The 17,215-nt window shown below is 36.0% G+C and overlaps 1 protein-coding gene and 1 pseudogene across 2 annotated transcripts in view; one reads left to right on the top strand and one right to left on the bottom strand.

The window, feature by feature from the left end:
• SKAP2 (src kinase associated phosphoprotein 2) overlaps positions 1-17,215 on the top strand; it is a 228,482-nt gene that overhangs the window by 78,393 nt on the left and 132,874 nt on the right. The window lies entirely within an intron of this gene.
• LOC143678776 (large ribosomal subunit protein eL31 pseudogene) lies at positions 6,722-7,019 on the bottom strand (annotated as a pseudogene).

The following is a 17,215-nucleotide window of genomic DNA, read 5'->3' on the forward strand; positions in this document are numbered from 1 at the left end:
TCTATTTCTTCCAGCTTCTGGCTGGTCCCCATGGCTTTTTTTCTCCATCTGACCTTCACTCTGCTTATAAAGGGCTCCAGTACTTTGGATTAAATTTCAACCAGATTCAGTTGAACCACATCTTCACTGAAGTAACATTTTAAAGAGATCTTATTTACCACAGTCCACTCACCAGAATGAGGACCAAGACCAAGAATATGTCCAAATTGAGGTATACAATTCAGTCCACTACAGTGCTGGATCTAAGGTCTGATGGTTTGAAGAAGTTTGAAGAAGTAGAATTCATTTTCATTGATTTCCAACCATAAAAATTATATAGTCTTTCTACTTCTGAAAGAGACTAAGTCATTTAGTACTCTCACCTCCTCACTGTAGTTATGATATGAAATGTTTAAATGGCTTCTTAAGATCACATATCTGAATAACCTTCACTACTAAAAACTATCATTTATAGGTCGTTTATGTGCCAGGCACTGTGCTGGGTATTTTCCATGTACTGTTTATAATCCTTATAACATACTTATATAGCAGGGAAAAATTATTATACCAATTTTGCTAGCAAAAAAACTGAGATTTAGGTTCATCACACAGTTAGGGAGCTAAGATGAAACCTAAATCTGTCCAACCCTTGAGCTGTGTTCCTAGTACAACATAGCCTCCCTCCCTACCTCATTGTGGTAGTTAGATTCAGTTGTCAACTTGGCCAGGTGAAAGCACCTAGTTCTGTTGCTGTGGACATGAGCCAATGGTAGGTGCATCTCATCTGTTGCTAATTACATCCGCAGTCGGCTAGGAGGCGTGTCTGCTGCAATGAGTGACGTTTAACTTAATTGGCTTGTGCTTAAATGAGAGAACGCAATGTAGCACAGTCTAGCAGGTCAGCATTCCTCATCACAGCACTTGCAGCTCAGCCCAGGCCTTTGGAGAAGTCACCCCAGGGAAAGTTGTTGGAACCCAGGGGCCTGGAGAGAAGACCAGCAGAGACCATCCTGTGCCTTCCACGTAAGAAAAGAGCCTCAGTGGAAAGTTAGCTGCCTTTCCTCTGAAGAACCAACAAAATAAATCCCCTTTTATTAAAAGCCAATCCGTCTCTGGTGTGTTGCATTCCGGCAGCTAGCAAACTAGAACACTCATTGTCTTTGACTCCTAGGGTCACAATTAATGAATCATGATCTCCTCTTATCAAATCTATATTTTCTTTAAAGAATCTGTCAATATTTGCAAATGTGAAATTTTAATGATTTATATAGCCCTTTGCTATAAAAAAAATCTTTTTAAGTTATGCAAAAGAGTCATGGCCTTTCATTCAGAGTTACTTTGTTAATTTAGTTTAGTTTCTAAATCCTGAGATGAGATGATAGGGATCCTAGGTTGATTTTTCTTTTCTTTTCTTTTTTTTAATTGTTTTGCAAGGGCAGATGTGCAAACATATTAGTTGATATAGACTTTAATAAAATAAATTTCATTTAATAGCTGTAATAACCTAATTATTATCTCCCTTAAAAAGGAAAGCCGAGGCAATCTATATAGTATACTATTTCAAAACTAGTAGTATGTACATTTGAATGAGGTTATCTTCTTTTTTCCCATAGGAGATTTATCTTCTCAATACAATTTGTTTGTATACAAAAGTGAGATTACTTTTATAAGGATACTCTTTTGTTACTTCAGGAACTAGATATCTTCTTATGATATTAACATCATCCATTTTCTAATGAATGAATTTTATTTTATAAGTAAAAATGTTTTGATAAGGGTAGGGTATTATGTAATTGGTATATAAAATAGAACTTTTATAATAGCATTTTATTTTATTCTTTTATATATGCATACATAAAATTTTTTAAGTGACAAAATTTTGAGGTAAATTAAGAAAGATATAAGGAGACCTAGAATATGTGAATATTCAAGGAAAATACTCCCAAAATAGATAAGAATGCTACTAATAATTAATGTTTATCTTGTGTGTGAAATACTTGAATAAGACGACATCCCCACTTATGGTCATTTATATTCAAAACTGTAGAACATAAACTAATGGCCATAATGTAATATAAACTATAATATATTTAATGAGACTCTAATGAGAATCCAAACATTTTTTCTTCTAGAACCACTTTTAAACTGAAAAAGGCAAATTCATACACAAGCATACCTCATTGTTTTGTGCTTCACTTTATTGCACTTCACAGATACTGTATTTTTTTTTCAAATTGAAGGTTATGGCAAGTAAATCAGCACCATTTTCCAACAGCATATTCTTGCTTTGTGTTTTGTGTCACATTTTAATTAAAGTATGCATGTGCTTTTTTAGACATAGTGCTATTGGACACTTAAAGACTATAATACAGCATTAACATAACATTTATGTGTGCTGGGAAACCAAAAAAATTGTGTGACTTTGTTGTGATGTTTGTTTTATTGTGTTGGTCTGGAACTGAACCCACAATATATCCAAGGTATGCTATGTATTTTTTAAAAAGCTCTTTCTTGGGTCTGCCTTGGAATCTGGATATGTTCAGCCCAAAAGCTGAAAGATGAAAGCTTTTATCTTGATAGTATGATATAATAGAATATTTGTTTTCATAATCAGTACAGGCCCTGCAATGTCTAGAAATATAAATATTCAGTATGCTGGTAGACTTTGTATAGAGATAAAACAGCATGAGCAAAAAGCTTGGAGTTATTGATGAGTATGATGGGACTGCAGTAAAGGGGCCCAGCAGAGCTTGAGATAGAATGTGGATTAACCAGTTAAAATGGTTAATGGCTGGCTTTAAATTCTAGACCATGTTTAGATTATATGTTGAGGAGAATGAGGATAAAAATTGCACTATTAAAAAGATAATCTGGTATTTTTATGAAAAGTGGGCTGGGTGAAAAACACATAAATGCCATCTGATCGCAAATTGGAAGAGGTTTTTGAAATAAGACCCAAGGTGAAAAAATACCTGATTTTTGAATTGTAATTTTGGAAGAAGAGTGTCAAATATTAAAAATGTGATAGAGAAAGATCACTAGAATGAGGGAAGCAACACAGGAAAGGGAGGACTCAGAGGGAACTTAATTTGTAATTTCAGTGACAAGGAATTGAATTTGGACATTTGCTTATTCAGCACATTTTTATTGAGTTTTCTACGCTGGTCAATAATTTCTGTTAGAAATACTGGAGATACAACTTTGTGACCTAGCATATGGTCTATCCTTGAATGACCCATGAACATTTGAGAAAAATGTGTATCCTGCTGTTGTGGGCTGTAATGTTTTATAAATGTCTGTTAAGTCTAATTTGTTTATTGTATTATTCAAATTCTCTGTTTCTTTATTGATCCTTTGTCTAGATGTTCTGTCCATTGATGAGAGCAGGAAATTGAAGTCTGTAACCTTTATGGTAGATGTGTCTATTTCTCTTTTCAGTGCTTTTCTCATGTATTTTGGTGCACCGTGGCTCAGTGCTTTTATATTTATGATTGTTATGTCTTCTTGTTGAATTGTTCCTTTTATTAATACATAGTGTCCTTCTTTGTCTCTTTTAATTGTTTTACATTTGAAGTCTAGTTTGTTGGATATTAGTATAGCTACTCCTGCTCTTTTCAGATTGTTGTTTACATGAAATATCTTTTCCCAGCATTTCACTTCCAACCTATATTTATCCTTAGGTCTGAAATGTGTCTCCTGTAGACAGCATATAGATAGATGGGCTCTGTTTTTTAAACCATTCTGCCAGTCTGTGTCTTTTGATTGGGGAGTTTAATCCATTAACATTTAGTGTTATTACTGTAAGGGTAGTACTTTCTTCTACCATTTTGCCTTTTGGATTTTACATGTCATATCTAATTTTTCTTCTTTTTACCTTTATTGAGAGTCTTCTTTTCTACTCTTCTTTGCACCTCTCTCCTGTCTTTTCCTGTTTGTCTCTAGTGCTCCTTTTAGTATTTCTTGCAGAGCTGGTCTCTTGGTCACAAATTCTGTCAGTAATTTTTTGTCTGAAAATGTTTTAATTTCCCCCACATTTTTGAAGGACAGTTTTGCTGCATATAGAATTCTTGATTGGCAGTTTTTCTCTTTTAGTATCTTAAATATGTTATACCACTGTTTTCTTACCTCCATCATTTCTGCTGAGAAATCTACATATAGTCTCATTGGGCTTCCCTTGTATGTGATGGATTGTTTTTCTCTTGCTGCTTTCAAAATTCTCTCTTTCTCTTTGACATCTGACATTCTGATTAGTAAGTGTCTTGGAGTTTGTGTTTTTGGATCTGTTCTATTTGGGGTATGCTGCACTTCTTGGATCTGTAATTTTAAGTCTTTCATAAGAGTTGGGAAATTTCCAGTGATAATTTCCCCCATTGGTTTTTCTCCTCCTTTTCCCTTCTCTTCTCCTGGGACACCCATAGCGTGTATATTCATGTGCTTTATGTTGTCATTCAGTTCCCTGAGTCCCTGCTCTTATTTTTCCAGTCTTTTCCCTATATTTTCTTTTGCTTGTCAGATTTCAAATGTCCCATCCTCCAGTTCACTAATCCTATCATCTGCCTCTTGAAATCTAACTTTTTTCCCATCTTTTCTACATTGCTTTTTATTCCCATAAGTTTTGTCACTTGTTTTTTCAGACTTTTAATTTCTTCTTTATGTTTTCCTTTGCTTTCTTTATATCCTCCCTCAATTCATTGATTTGATTTTTGATGAGGTTTACCATGTCTGTTTGAACATTCTGAATTAATTGTTTTACCTCCTACATCTCATTTAAATTGTTGGTTTGTTCTTTTGACTGGACCATATCTTCAATTTTCCTAGTGTGATTCGTTATTTTTTGCTGGTATCTAGGCATTTAATTTCCTTAATTAGTTCATTCTAGAGATTGTTTTTACTTTTTTTAACCTAGGATTTTTTGCTGGATGACTTTATTGTCTGTTTTTTGACATTCATTTCAACTTATTCTAGACCTCTCAGTTAGGTTTTGTTTAACAGATCAAAATTTTTTAGTTCTTGTTTTCTTGTTTCTTGCCTTGCTGTATGGTGGTGTCTTTTTTTTCCCCCTTAGGAGAGTCTACTTAGGTATTATAGACCCCAGTCAGATTTTCCCAGCCAAACTGGCCTTTTTTCAGGAGGAAAGAGTCACCCCACATCAGTTTTCCCTGAAGATGAGACCCAGCAGGTTGCCCAGTATATGGAGCTTGTCTGCCTGCTAGACCCACCAGCATAAGATGATGTGGTACCTTTAACTTCAGCAGAATCTCCCTCCTAGGGATGTGGCTGAGACAGAGGAAAGTTGTAGTCTGGTTTTAATTGCTTCAGTTTTTCCAGACCCTGGGATCTGAATTCCTTGAGGGAGGGATTCCACCTGAGCTGGGCTCCACCCCTCTCCTGGGGAAGGCACAGCCTCCAGACAAGCTCTCAGACTAGCTTAATTCCGCCCTTGCCTGGGACAGTTGGAGCCAGAGGTCTTGCAGTTGTATCCAATGAACAGTTCTAAAAAGGAAAAAATATCCTTTTTAGAGCAGGACCCCTATTCCTCGGGTCTGATAATCAAGAGCTTAAGTTGGTACATTGCTCTATGTATTTCCAGGTCCTATGTGCCCCCTCCTTTCCTTCAGGGCCCAGACCCTTTCAAGTATTTGGTGCTGTCTGATCCAAAAAAAAAAAAGCCTCTATTTTTTTTTTTTGTTATTTTCTTTTTCCATCAGCCCTGCCCTCTCTGCTCTGGGGCTAAAACCAACAACCTCAGCTTTTATTTGAGGTTCAGCTGAGGTGGGGGCCTTTTTCAGTAGTCAGAATTTGTTAATTAGTTCCACAGATTGGAGCTTGGTTGAGCACAGCCCCTTGTTATTAGTAAAGTTTCTTTCCTTTCCTCTCTGGGAACCAGCCTGTTGGGGAGGGGTGCTGGCCTCCACGGCTTGGGGGACACACGGTTCTGGGTGGGATTGAAGTTGGTGCAGCTTATCCAGACTGGTGTACGCTGTGTGTCCAGTCGCTGATGTGGTCTCAGCAATTGTTCCTGGCTATTTACTAACTGCTCTGGAGGACGAACTAAATCCCACACCTCACTAAGCTGCCATCTTGGCTTCTCTCCCCTTTTACTCCTAAACAATTCTTCAGCTTTTCTTCATCTTTCTTGACCTTGACCGAGTACAGGCCAGTTGTTTTATAGATTGTCCCTCAGTTCAGGTTAGTCTGATGTTTCCTTATGATATTTTCTTGGTTGTGTATTTTTGACAGGGATACCAGAAAAGTGTTGTGTGTCTTCCTCTCAGTGAGGCATATCAGGAGGCACATGGTTTCTGTCTGTTCCAATATCAGTGATGTTAATTTTGAACACTTTGCTAAGCTTTCCTTTCAGTTTTCTCTACTTTAAAGTTACTATTTTTCTCTTTGTAGTTAATAAGTAATTAAGGGGATACTTAAAGATTGTGTAAATATACTCTTCCTCATTGAACCTTCCCACACTAGTTTTAGCATCCACAGATGCTTTTCTAATTACGTATTTGTTATTTGGTATTCCACTGTAAGGAAGAAGTTTTCCTTCTCCAGTTATTATCAGTGTAAACTTATGAGTTCTTATTTTATTCATTGAGCTATAATCCATTTCTGTCCATTCCTGTAATTGTTTTAATGCTCAAGCTCTCCCAGATCTTGCCAGTGGGAACCCTTTCAACTTGGCTCCTGTGTCCTTATGATATGTTCGCATTATTATTTTATAATTTCATTTGATAACCAGCTGTTAGTTTTCATCCACACTGACTATCTGTAGGTTTTTGAAAGTGGTCACTCAGGTAACCAATGTGTAGAGTTTATTTGGTGAATCTTCATCCTCATTACATTTTCTGGACAACCATACATGGATATGGTGGTGGGACATTCCTTATTCCTTTGGCCTGTGTAGCTTTGTTGAACGTGGTGTCGCTGCACATATCTGGCGTTCCCATGTCCTCTATGGCAAATTTCCGGATCTCTTTGGAATTTCTAGGGACACCTTTCTTTCTTTTCTTTTCTTTTTTTTTTTTTGTATGGGCAGGCATCAGGAATCAATCCTGGGTCTCTGGCATGGCAGGTGAGAACTCTGCCTGCTGAGCCACCATGGCCCACCCTAGGGGTGAAGTGTGCTTCTTGTATGTACTTGTGAATATTGATGGTGTACTCCCTGGTCATCACTTCATTGATGGCAAATTGAGCCTTCTCTCCACCCTTCTTTGTGAGAGATATTCTGCCTGGATCCATCATTTTTGAGCACTTTATACAATATGATGTGTCAGGCCCATCTGGTAGCTTCCTACCTCAGCTCTGGATTCAGCCTTTTTTTCAAAGAAGGCTTGATTACTTTAAGTGGAGAATGTTTTTTAGAAACCAGTGTCTAGGCACTCAGTGTGCTTATTGCTACTGGTATGTCATTGCTCCTAGGTTCTCTCAATGAACAGAGTTTGGACTAGTGTCCAAAGATGGCCCCCAATGAACCATGCCTCTTGGTTTTCAAGCCATTGCATAATCCCCTCCCGTTGAATCTGTCTGTCCCTGTGACTTGCTTTTGACCAGTAGAGTATAATGGAAGTGATGCTGTGTGACTTCTGAGGCTAGATCATAAGAAGCCTTGCAGCTTTGTTCTGGGCCTCTTAGAATGTTCACTCTTGGAGCGCTTTGTTTTGGAACCAGCTACTATACTGTGAGAAGTCCAAGCCACATGAAGTGGCCATGTGCACATGCTCTGATCAGCAACCCCAGATGAGCTCCCTTCCTACAGTCAGCATCAGCTGCTAGCTATGTGAGTAAGGAACCTTGCATTTTGTAGCCCTGTTGAACCTGTAAATGTTTGCAATGTATCCAACATCACATGGCAGAGAAAAAGAACTGACTAGCTGAACCAGTTAACCCACTAGATTGTGAGAGATAATGAAATTGTTGTTTTAAGCTACTAAGTTTTGGAATGGTTTGTTATGCACAGTGTGTAACCAAAACATACATATAGACTTCCTTCCTTCCCTCCTTCACTCCTCCCCTCCCTCTTTTCCTCTCTCCTTCCTGCATATCTCTCTATTAGTAATCATGAATTAATTTTAATAATTCTAATTCTAACCCAGCACCACAGGCTGTATTCTATTCTTCCTTTCCGTATTTCCTTTCTCCAATAGTGAAAAACCTTGCTTCCATTATCCTCAATATATTTACTCATTTGCTCAAGTCCATAGTTCAAAGTTTCAGAATTCTTAAGCCATACTACTATGAAAAATAAGTTTATATCTAGAGCTCAATATTTGTTTAGTTTTTTTGGGGGGGGGTAAATTTTACATCCAGTGAAATGCATAAATCCTACCTGCAATTCAATGAGTTTTGACAAATGCATACATTAATGGAGTCCACACCCACACTCCCATCAAGATATAGAATATTTGTTTTGCCCCCAGAAAATTCCCTTGTGTTTTTTCCAGGTCAGTGCTCAGTCCCCCACTCAACTGAGCGTACCACTTTGTGATTTTTTTTCCCATTATATATTGGTTTTTCTTGTCCTAGAATATCCTTAATACTTTTTTCCTCCTCCACTGGTACCACCCTATTCTTAAATACTTTCATCCAATCCATTGCAATAGCTTTCTAAATGATCTTTCTGCTTATACTTTAATTCATTGGTTCTCAGAATTTTTGGCACATTGGAATTACCTGGGGAGTCTTTAAAATGTATCAGTGCTTGATCTCCACCTCCAGAAATTCTGATTCACTTGGTATGTTTTGTTCTTGGCACTGGAACTTTTAAAAGGTTCCTAGGTGATTCCAATATGCAGCCATGTTTGGGAATCACTGTTCTTACCAGTTTCAGAACTGGAAGAGAACCTAATTTTGGGGGCTTCCAGTACAGTGGTTGTCTCTCCTCTGTTATATTGCCTCTTTAGCTCAATAAATAGAGAATGGATGTCTTTTGGATTGGCTTTAATCAAACATATTAAAAAATGTAAATGATGTTGGAATACCTGGTGTGTTGTCAACATGTCGTTTCTTTTTCTAGAATAATATTTTAGATCTACCCTTTTTATTTGTTTCCTGTCATTTTGGTCCATGCCTTACTATCTTATACTTGAACTACTGTTACCATCTCTCACCAACCTGCCTTCTTCCTTTTCTCCTCTTCTGATTTGTCTCATATTTTGCAGTAGCAATTACATTCACAAGAAGAAGCCTCAAGTTAAAGGACTTGGCCTATTGCCTTAGAAGTCCCTAATGTTTGAGACAGTATCAGGGCTTTCACTGGTGGTAAAATTTAATAGTTCCATATTTTTCTCTTCTCTCTCAAGTGACTTTGACAAAAATTTAAAAGCCCATTTATGAGTTTATCTGAAGAGCCTACACTTTTAACCACCACTCTATAAAGATGTATTAGTTATTTATAGCTTTATAAGAAATCACCCCAAATCTTATTTTTTATTGTGTTTTTATTTATTTATTTTAAAATAATAAGACTTTATTATTCTCACATTTTCTGTTGGTCAGGAATTTGGGAGCAACTTAGCTCTATGGTTTTGGCTTGCAGTCTCATATTAGATTATAGTAGAGATATCAGATGGGGTTGAAATCATCTGAAGGCTTGACTGGAGGTGGAGAATCCACTTTCAAGGTGACTCTAACCTGGTGCTGACTATTGTCAGGATGACTCGTGTGGGTTTTTCCACTGGCTACTTGTCCCTGTGACATGGTGGCCACCTTCTGCCTGAGTGAATGATCCAAGAATGAGCCACATGGAAGCTGTATCTTTTTAGTTTTTTAATGTTATTACAGAAATTATGGTTTATGGAAATATAATGTATAAAATAGAGTTCCAAGCTATATCCTTTTTATGACCTGGTCTTGGAAGTCACATAATATCACTTCAGCCACATTCTATTCATTAGAAGGAAAACACTGAAGTTGACCCACATTCAGGGGAAGTGAGATTAGGCTCTACCTTTTGAAGGGAGGAACATCAAGTAATCTGTTAACATATTATATACCACCACAACTGATATGCAAAAAGAATAAAATATCAATGGTAACAGAAATAACCCCTTCTAAATTTTATATTTTACGTAAAATAAAATATATCTGTCTAAAGGACATTTTTGCTGCATATGACCTCATATTCCATATACTGTTTCATCTGATTTTTTCGTATTATATGTTTGGAACATCTTTCTGTGACATTGTGCTTTTTTCATACACTGGGTTTTTTTTTGTTTTGTTTTTTTAGTATTTGCTTAAAATGGTACTTCCCTGTTGTTTTATATTGCATTTCTTTTATTATGATGATGAAATTTTTCATTTTTATAACTTATTTGTATTTTTTGTGCCTTACCTTTTCATATATTTCTCAACTTTTCATTGGCATATTCTTTTTCTTTATTAAACATCCATTATATGTTAAAGATTTTAGAACATCATTTAGGTTGTAAATATTTCCTTCTAGATTAACATTTTGTGTTATTATTTTTAAAAATTATAGAATTTAGATTTTGAAAGGTTAATAAAGGAAATCTATTCCACTAGTTTTGATTTATAGATGAAGAGATGCCCTGTTTAGTTTCCCTCCCATCAGACTTTCTTTCTACTGAACTCTTAACCTATTATATGTCTGATTATTCCAGATTGTGCCCTGCCCATGGTAAAGTGGTAAAAATATGATTGATGTGTTGTTGTTTGCATTTAACAAGGAACCAATCCTTAATGTCACTGAATACTTATCCACTGATGATGATTACTCAATGGGTACTCTCTAGGTGTCTGTTTGCACCATCTTTCTATGACAACATATCTTCTTGATCATGAAGTTATTGCTCAGTAAATCCAAACATAACATAGGAGCTTTTTTTAAAAACAAAACTTTTTTTTATTGTGAAATGTAACATATACACACACACACACAAAAGCAATAATTTTCAAAGTGCTTTTTAACAAGTATTTACAGATGGATTTCAGAGTTTGGTTTGGGTTACCATTCTTAAATTTCAGTTTTTCCTTCTAGCCACTCCAAAACAGTAGAAGCCAAAAGAAATGTCATTATAGTGATTCAGCAGTTATACTCATTTGTTATAACTCCTCCTTCTACTTTGATCCTTCTCCCAGTCTATAGGGATATTTGGGCTATACCCATTCTAACTTTTCATGTTGAAAAGGGGTGTAAACAGTATAGGATATGGGGATGGAATTAGTTGATGTTCTGGAGAGGCTGGTGCCTCTGGGTTTCAGGACTTACCTAGCCTAGGATCCCTCTGGAGATTATAGGTTTCAGGAAAGTAGACTTAATATATGAAACTTTTGTAGAGTCTCAGAGCCCTAGGTGTTGTTTAGGAATGTTGGTTGGGATATGGACAGCTAGGGCAATTAGCAATATCTAGCTGAATCTTGCATAAGAGTAGCCTTCAGAATAGCCTCTTGACCCCCTTTGAACTCTTTTAGCCACTGATAGCTTATCTTGTAAAATTTCTCTTCTCCTCTTTTTAGTCTGGAAAGCATTGTCGATCTCATGGTGCCAGGGCCAGGCTCAACCCTGGGAGTCATGTCCCCTGTTGTCAGGGAGACTTTCACCCCTGAATGTCATGTCCCACTTGGGGAGGGTAATAATTTTCCTTGCAGCATCGGGCTTAGAGAGGCCACATTTGAGCAACCAGTGGGGTTTCCTGGAAGCAACGCTTAGGCATAATTATAAGTAGTCTTAGCTTCTCTGCTACAGCAATGAGTTTCATAAGGGCAAGCCTCAAAATCAAGGGCTTGGCCTGTTTTCTTTGGGAGTCCCTAATGTTTGAGAGAGTACCAAGGATTTCCCAGATGGGAAAATTTAGTATTTCCGTATTTTTTCTCAGGTCCCTCAAGGTAATCTACCAGTTCTTTTTAAGTATCAGTGCCATGTAGTCTGGAATGTCTCTGGGTATTACATTAAGCTATACAGAATTCCATGGCCTCATTCCCATTCTGGGCCCCCCATGTATGTGTTGTTTAAATGAGCATGAGATCTTAAATGATGTTTATTCTTCATCTTTTCCCAAAAGAAATTTAAAGTGGCTGAGAATAATATCTTGCTAATAAATGCTGATTGATTTAAATTTACTACTTTTAAAATTCTCACTAGGAGGTACTTAATAGTAAGAGGAAAAATTTTAAAACCCACTTATGAGTTTATCCATTCTATAATCTAAGATAAGGGTAAAGTATTTAATACTTAGATAATTTGATTTTGATAAGAAGCCACTAGAGCTTTCCAGTGGGAAAAAGTGATAAAACAATATTAGGATATTCATCAGAGGAATAAATTATTTGTTGGAAAGGACCAACATCTGAGTCTTTTAAATTCTTCCTCCTTGGATGTATATAATTACTGAAGCCTATCTATCACGAGTGGTAAGGAATTTGGCACAAGTTTCAAAGATTGAGGAATTTGACTGTATAAACAAGAAAATACTGTATAGCAAGAGTCATTGTGACTTTCCATGGCTATCTTAAATGCTATTAGGACTTTTTCTGAATTGTAAAATCTCTTTAATTTCGCCTCAAACGTTTATCAATTTATGACCAACCTTATTTTTTCTACTTTTCTACCCACTTTTCCCTATGCCTGGTATTATGGAGCAAATTTCAGATAAAAATCTCATCCTTATATATTTCAGCATGCTTCTCTAAAAGATAAGGATTCCTAAAGAAATAAAAAAAATCCCAGAATACCATTATGCCATCTAAAAAATTAGCAAATAATTCCTTAATATCATTAAGTATCAAATCAGTTAAAAGCCTATTTTTGGTCAATTTGTCTGTGCATATACTGGCATTCTTATGTGGTATGAAGTTACACTGGATTGGGAAAGATATACTGGATTTTTGACTTTGTAATTTTTATAGATGGAAAACCAAATTTTACTAACACCCTGTAATAAAAAATATAGAAGAACTGTGTCATTCCATTTATGAAAAAATGTCAACTTTTAAAAATTGGGCTCCTGCTGGAGATGGCGACTCAATTAATCACAAGAACTAGATGACTTAGGGAATTTTCTTCTTTGGTTTTAACTTGTTATGGCCATTTTCAGATGGAAGGATTGGGTGATGCTGTTTCAGCTAATATATCCAATAGGAACCTAACCAGTCCCTCACTATATATAGTCTTGATTTCTTTTGAGCTCTAATTTCCTAAGGCAGGCACATTGCCTGACAGCCAGTCAAATTGTTTTTAAAGCTTGATCTTACTGCTGTCAGTATTGGCAAGTGTAAAACTTGGCTGTTTTAATAATAGCTCTATATTTCATTCATCTGCTTTTAAAAATGTCATTTTTCCCCTGATATGTGAAAGAAGCATTGAGAATGGAAAGTGGTTTCAGATTGTCTTTATAGATGAGGAAACTGAAGTACTATTGTGTTAAGCAATTCATCTAAGGTCACACAGCCTGTTAGTGGTAGAATTGGTTCTGTACCTTAGATTGTATGTCTCATTTGAAGTTAAGACTTTCTTTCTTGTCCTTACTGGTCTAGCTTCCTTGCCAGGTCATACACAGTAGTTTTCTGTTTAAAACTCAGAATTATGAAAATGAAGCCTTTTCCAGAGAATTTTGTGTGATTTCATTTACTATATGATGAAAGAGTCATCTCCCCCTCTCCCCAAAGCTTTGGTAGTGAGGTAGCTTCTCTTGTCTGGATACTGAGCTGTGAAGAAACTTTTTGTGAGGAGAGTCTTTGTAATACTTTCAATTTCTGATTCTAGGGCACAGGGTTTAGGAAACAGTCCTCTAGGGAATTTCCGAACCCTTTTCTCATCTTGGAGAATTAGCAACTTAATTTCTGTTCATCCTAGTTTGGTTAAGGATGGTTGGCAAATGTGCTTTTGCTTACTTCACGTGCAGAAGTCCAAAGTCAGTAAAAGTAAGCCTCTAGGGCTGTTTCTAGGTTATCCTAGAAACAGTAGGTAGGTGAAGAAGTTTAGCGTTTCAGAAATAAGGTCCTAATTTTTAATAAACTCTGTGTCACTGCTAGTATGGAATAGGATAATTTCCATTAGAAAAGAATTGGTTTTATACAAGGGAAAAACTTCTTAAGAGCTTTATTACATTCTTACTCATGAAATTATTTCTGCAACATATTGATTAATATCTTTAAGAATTTTATGTAGGCTTTTCACCATTATGTTTTTGAAATATGGAAAGTCCTTGCAAACATTCTTAGATTGCTTTCTGTCTGTCTGCCTTGTAAAAGATCCTTTTAGTTAAATGGACCATCCTCCTTAAATGATGTCATTAGCTTAGATTGAAAAGACATTGCCTGCAGGGAAATCATTTAATTGGACTAAAGTGCCTTATTTCTGTAGATCTTAGAGTAGTTCACTTACTCTTATCTTCAGATTAGATAATTTATACTAGGTGATTTTTTTCAACTCTGTGAATGGTAAAATGTTAAGAAAAGTAATTTCCCTTTTAAGGTATTCTGCTGTTTCATAGTTTTCTATTTATATCAGATTAGAATTGATGGGTCTTAAATTGTAGACCAAAGCCCTATTTTTTATATTTCAGATAAAACATGTTTTAGTTCACTAGACTAAATAATCAATGCATTTAGTCTATAAAGGTGTGATTCTAAAATCAATTTTTGTGATTTCTATGGGAATAAATCAACTAATTTTGATCTCTTGACATCTGCCTCAACACAAACCAACATTTCTCCCTCCTTCCCTCCCTTTCTTTTCCAACAAACATTTACTGGATATCCACTGAATCTAATAGTGAACACAACACTGTGTCAGGTGCTTATAATATAAAGATGGATATGATGCCTTCCTTCTCAGAACCTTGTGGGGGGGATGGATATGTAGACAGACTGTTACAATACAATGGTACAACCACTTTGAAGAAGAGTAAGAATTTGTTATTTCTCTCCAATCATGTTCTTTTATAAATTTCAAAATTATTATTTTCATTCTCCTTTTACCTGATCAGGACATTAGTTCACCTATGATAAAGAATTTTGGATTTGTCCTCATAAGTAACTACGTTAATTCTTTGCATGGTTATTTGGCTAGTGTTTATTAGAACGAGGGAGATTTTTAAAGATACTCCACATTTTCCTACTTTACTCCCTTTTTTGTTTGTTTTAAAGTCAGGTTTATTGAGGTATAATTTACTTACAATAAAATACATCCTTTTAAGTGCTCAGTTTGAAGAATTTTACCACGTGTGCACAGCTGAATAACCACTGCCGCAATCAAGATATGGCACGTATTCCATCACCCCAAAAAAGTACCCTGGTCCCCTTTGCAGTCAATTCCTTGTGTCCATTCCCAGTCCCTGGCAACTACTTATCTAATTTCTGCCCCTATAGTTTTATGCCTTTTACAGAAGGTCATATAAATTAAATGATATAGTATGTAGCCAGATAAATCTGATTTCTTACACATAGCATAATGCTTTTTAAGATTTTGCCATGTTATTGCATGTACTTGTAGTTCATTCCTTTTTATTGTTGAATAAAATGGCAATAAATGTTTGTGTACAGGACTTTGTAAGGACATATCTTCTCATTTCTCTTAGAAGTGGGATTGCTGGGTTATACGAAAAGTATATGTCTAATTTTATAAGAAACTCCTAAACTGTTTTCCAAAGTGGCAATATCATTTTGCATTCCTACTAGCAATAAGAGTAAATTTATTTGCATCTTTACCAAGCCTTGGTATTATTGGTCTTTTCATTTTAGTCCTTCTAGTAGGAGTGTAATGGTTGTACTTTCTTTTTTTGATTTGGTTGGTTTATTTTTTGCATTTATTTTTTTATTTTAAACAGCAAACAAACATACAAACATTCTTGACATACAAACATTTTTGACATGGTTACAATCAATGGCTCACAATATCATCACATAGTTTTATATTCATCACCATGGTCTTTTTTTTGAACATTTGCACCTCTTCAGCAAAAGAAATAAAAAAGAAAAAACTTGTGTATGCCATACCCCATACTCTTCCCTCTCGTTAACCACTATTATTTCAATCTACTCTATTTCTTTTAATATTTGTTCCCCCTGTATTTGTTTATTTCTTATCCATATTTTTTACTCATCTGTCCATACCATAGATAAAAGGAGCATCAGACACAAGGTTTTCACAGTCACATAGTCACACTGTGAAAACTATATAATTATACATTCATCTTTAAGAAACATGGCTACTGGACCATAGCTCTACAGTTTCAGGCACTTCCCTCTAGCCACTCTAATACACCAAAAACCAAAAAGGGGATATCTGTATAGTGCGTTAAGAACAGCCTCCAGGACAATCTTGCGACTCTGAAATCTCTCGGCCACTGATACTTTATTTTGTCTCATTTCTCTCCTCCCTCTTTTGGTTGAGCAGGTTTTCTCAATCCCTTGATGCCAAGTCCCTCATTCTAGGATTTCCGTCCCATGTTGCCAGGGTGGTTTACACCCCTGGAAGTCATGTCCATGTAGGGGTGGGGAGGGCAGTGAGTTTGCCTGCCATGTCAACTGAGAGAGGCCATATCTGAGCAACAAAAGAGGTTCTCTGGGGGTTGACTCTTAGGCCTAATTTTAAGTAGGCTTAGTCTATCCTTTGTTGAAATAAGTCTCACAGGGGTAAACCCCAAGATTGAGGGCTTGTCCTATTGATTTGGTTGTCCCCACTACCTGTGAGAATATCAGGCCTTCTCTAAATGGGGAAGTTGGATTTTTCTCTGTGTCCCCATTCCCCCAAAGGTACCTGGCAAATACCTCTTTATTCACTGTTCAAACCACTCTGGGATTTATTGGGGCATCACACTAACCTGGACAAACCAACAAAAATCTCATGTCCTGTTCAAGGTTCCATGTACTTATGGTGTTCAATTAAACTTTCTATATAAGTTACATTAGTAAATACACTAGTCAAAATATAAATTTTTGTGCTGCCTTTTAATTCCACTGCCTATTTATTTTAATCCTTGGATGCTAAGAATTTAAAAGTGAAAATAACCAAAATATAACATCTATTGCTTATTAGGTGAGTTTATTTTCATGTTTTTTTAAGATACTAGATTGATTTGGCCCATGGTTCTAAAACTCATTAAAATCTTTCTCTTTTTTAAAACATTTTGTATTGAACTCAGTGCATTCTAATCAGTTTTGGTGGATAGGAATAAAACCATTACCGTAAGATATGTGGCCATTTTCCTAAATATGTGACACGATTCTGGTTGAGACAACACGTGACTCCTTACCTTTTGAAGTTTGCCCTCTT

Source organism: Tamandua tetradactyla, chromosome 1 (genome assembly GCF_023851605.1).
Source record: "Tamandua tetradactyla isolate mTamTet1 chromosome 1, mTamTet1.pri, whole genome shotgun sequence".
NCBI classification, from domain to species: domain Eukaryota; kingdom Metazoa; phylum Chordata; class Mammalia; order Pilosa; family Myrmecophagidae; genus Tamandua; species Tamandua tetradactyla.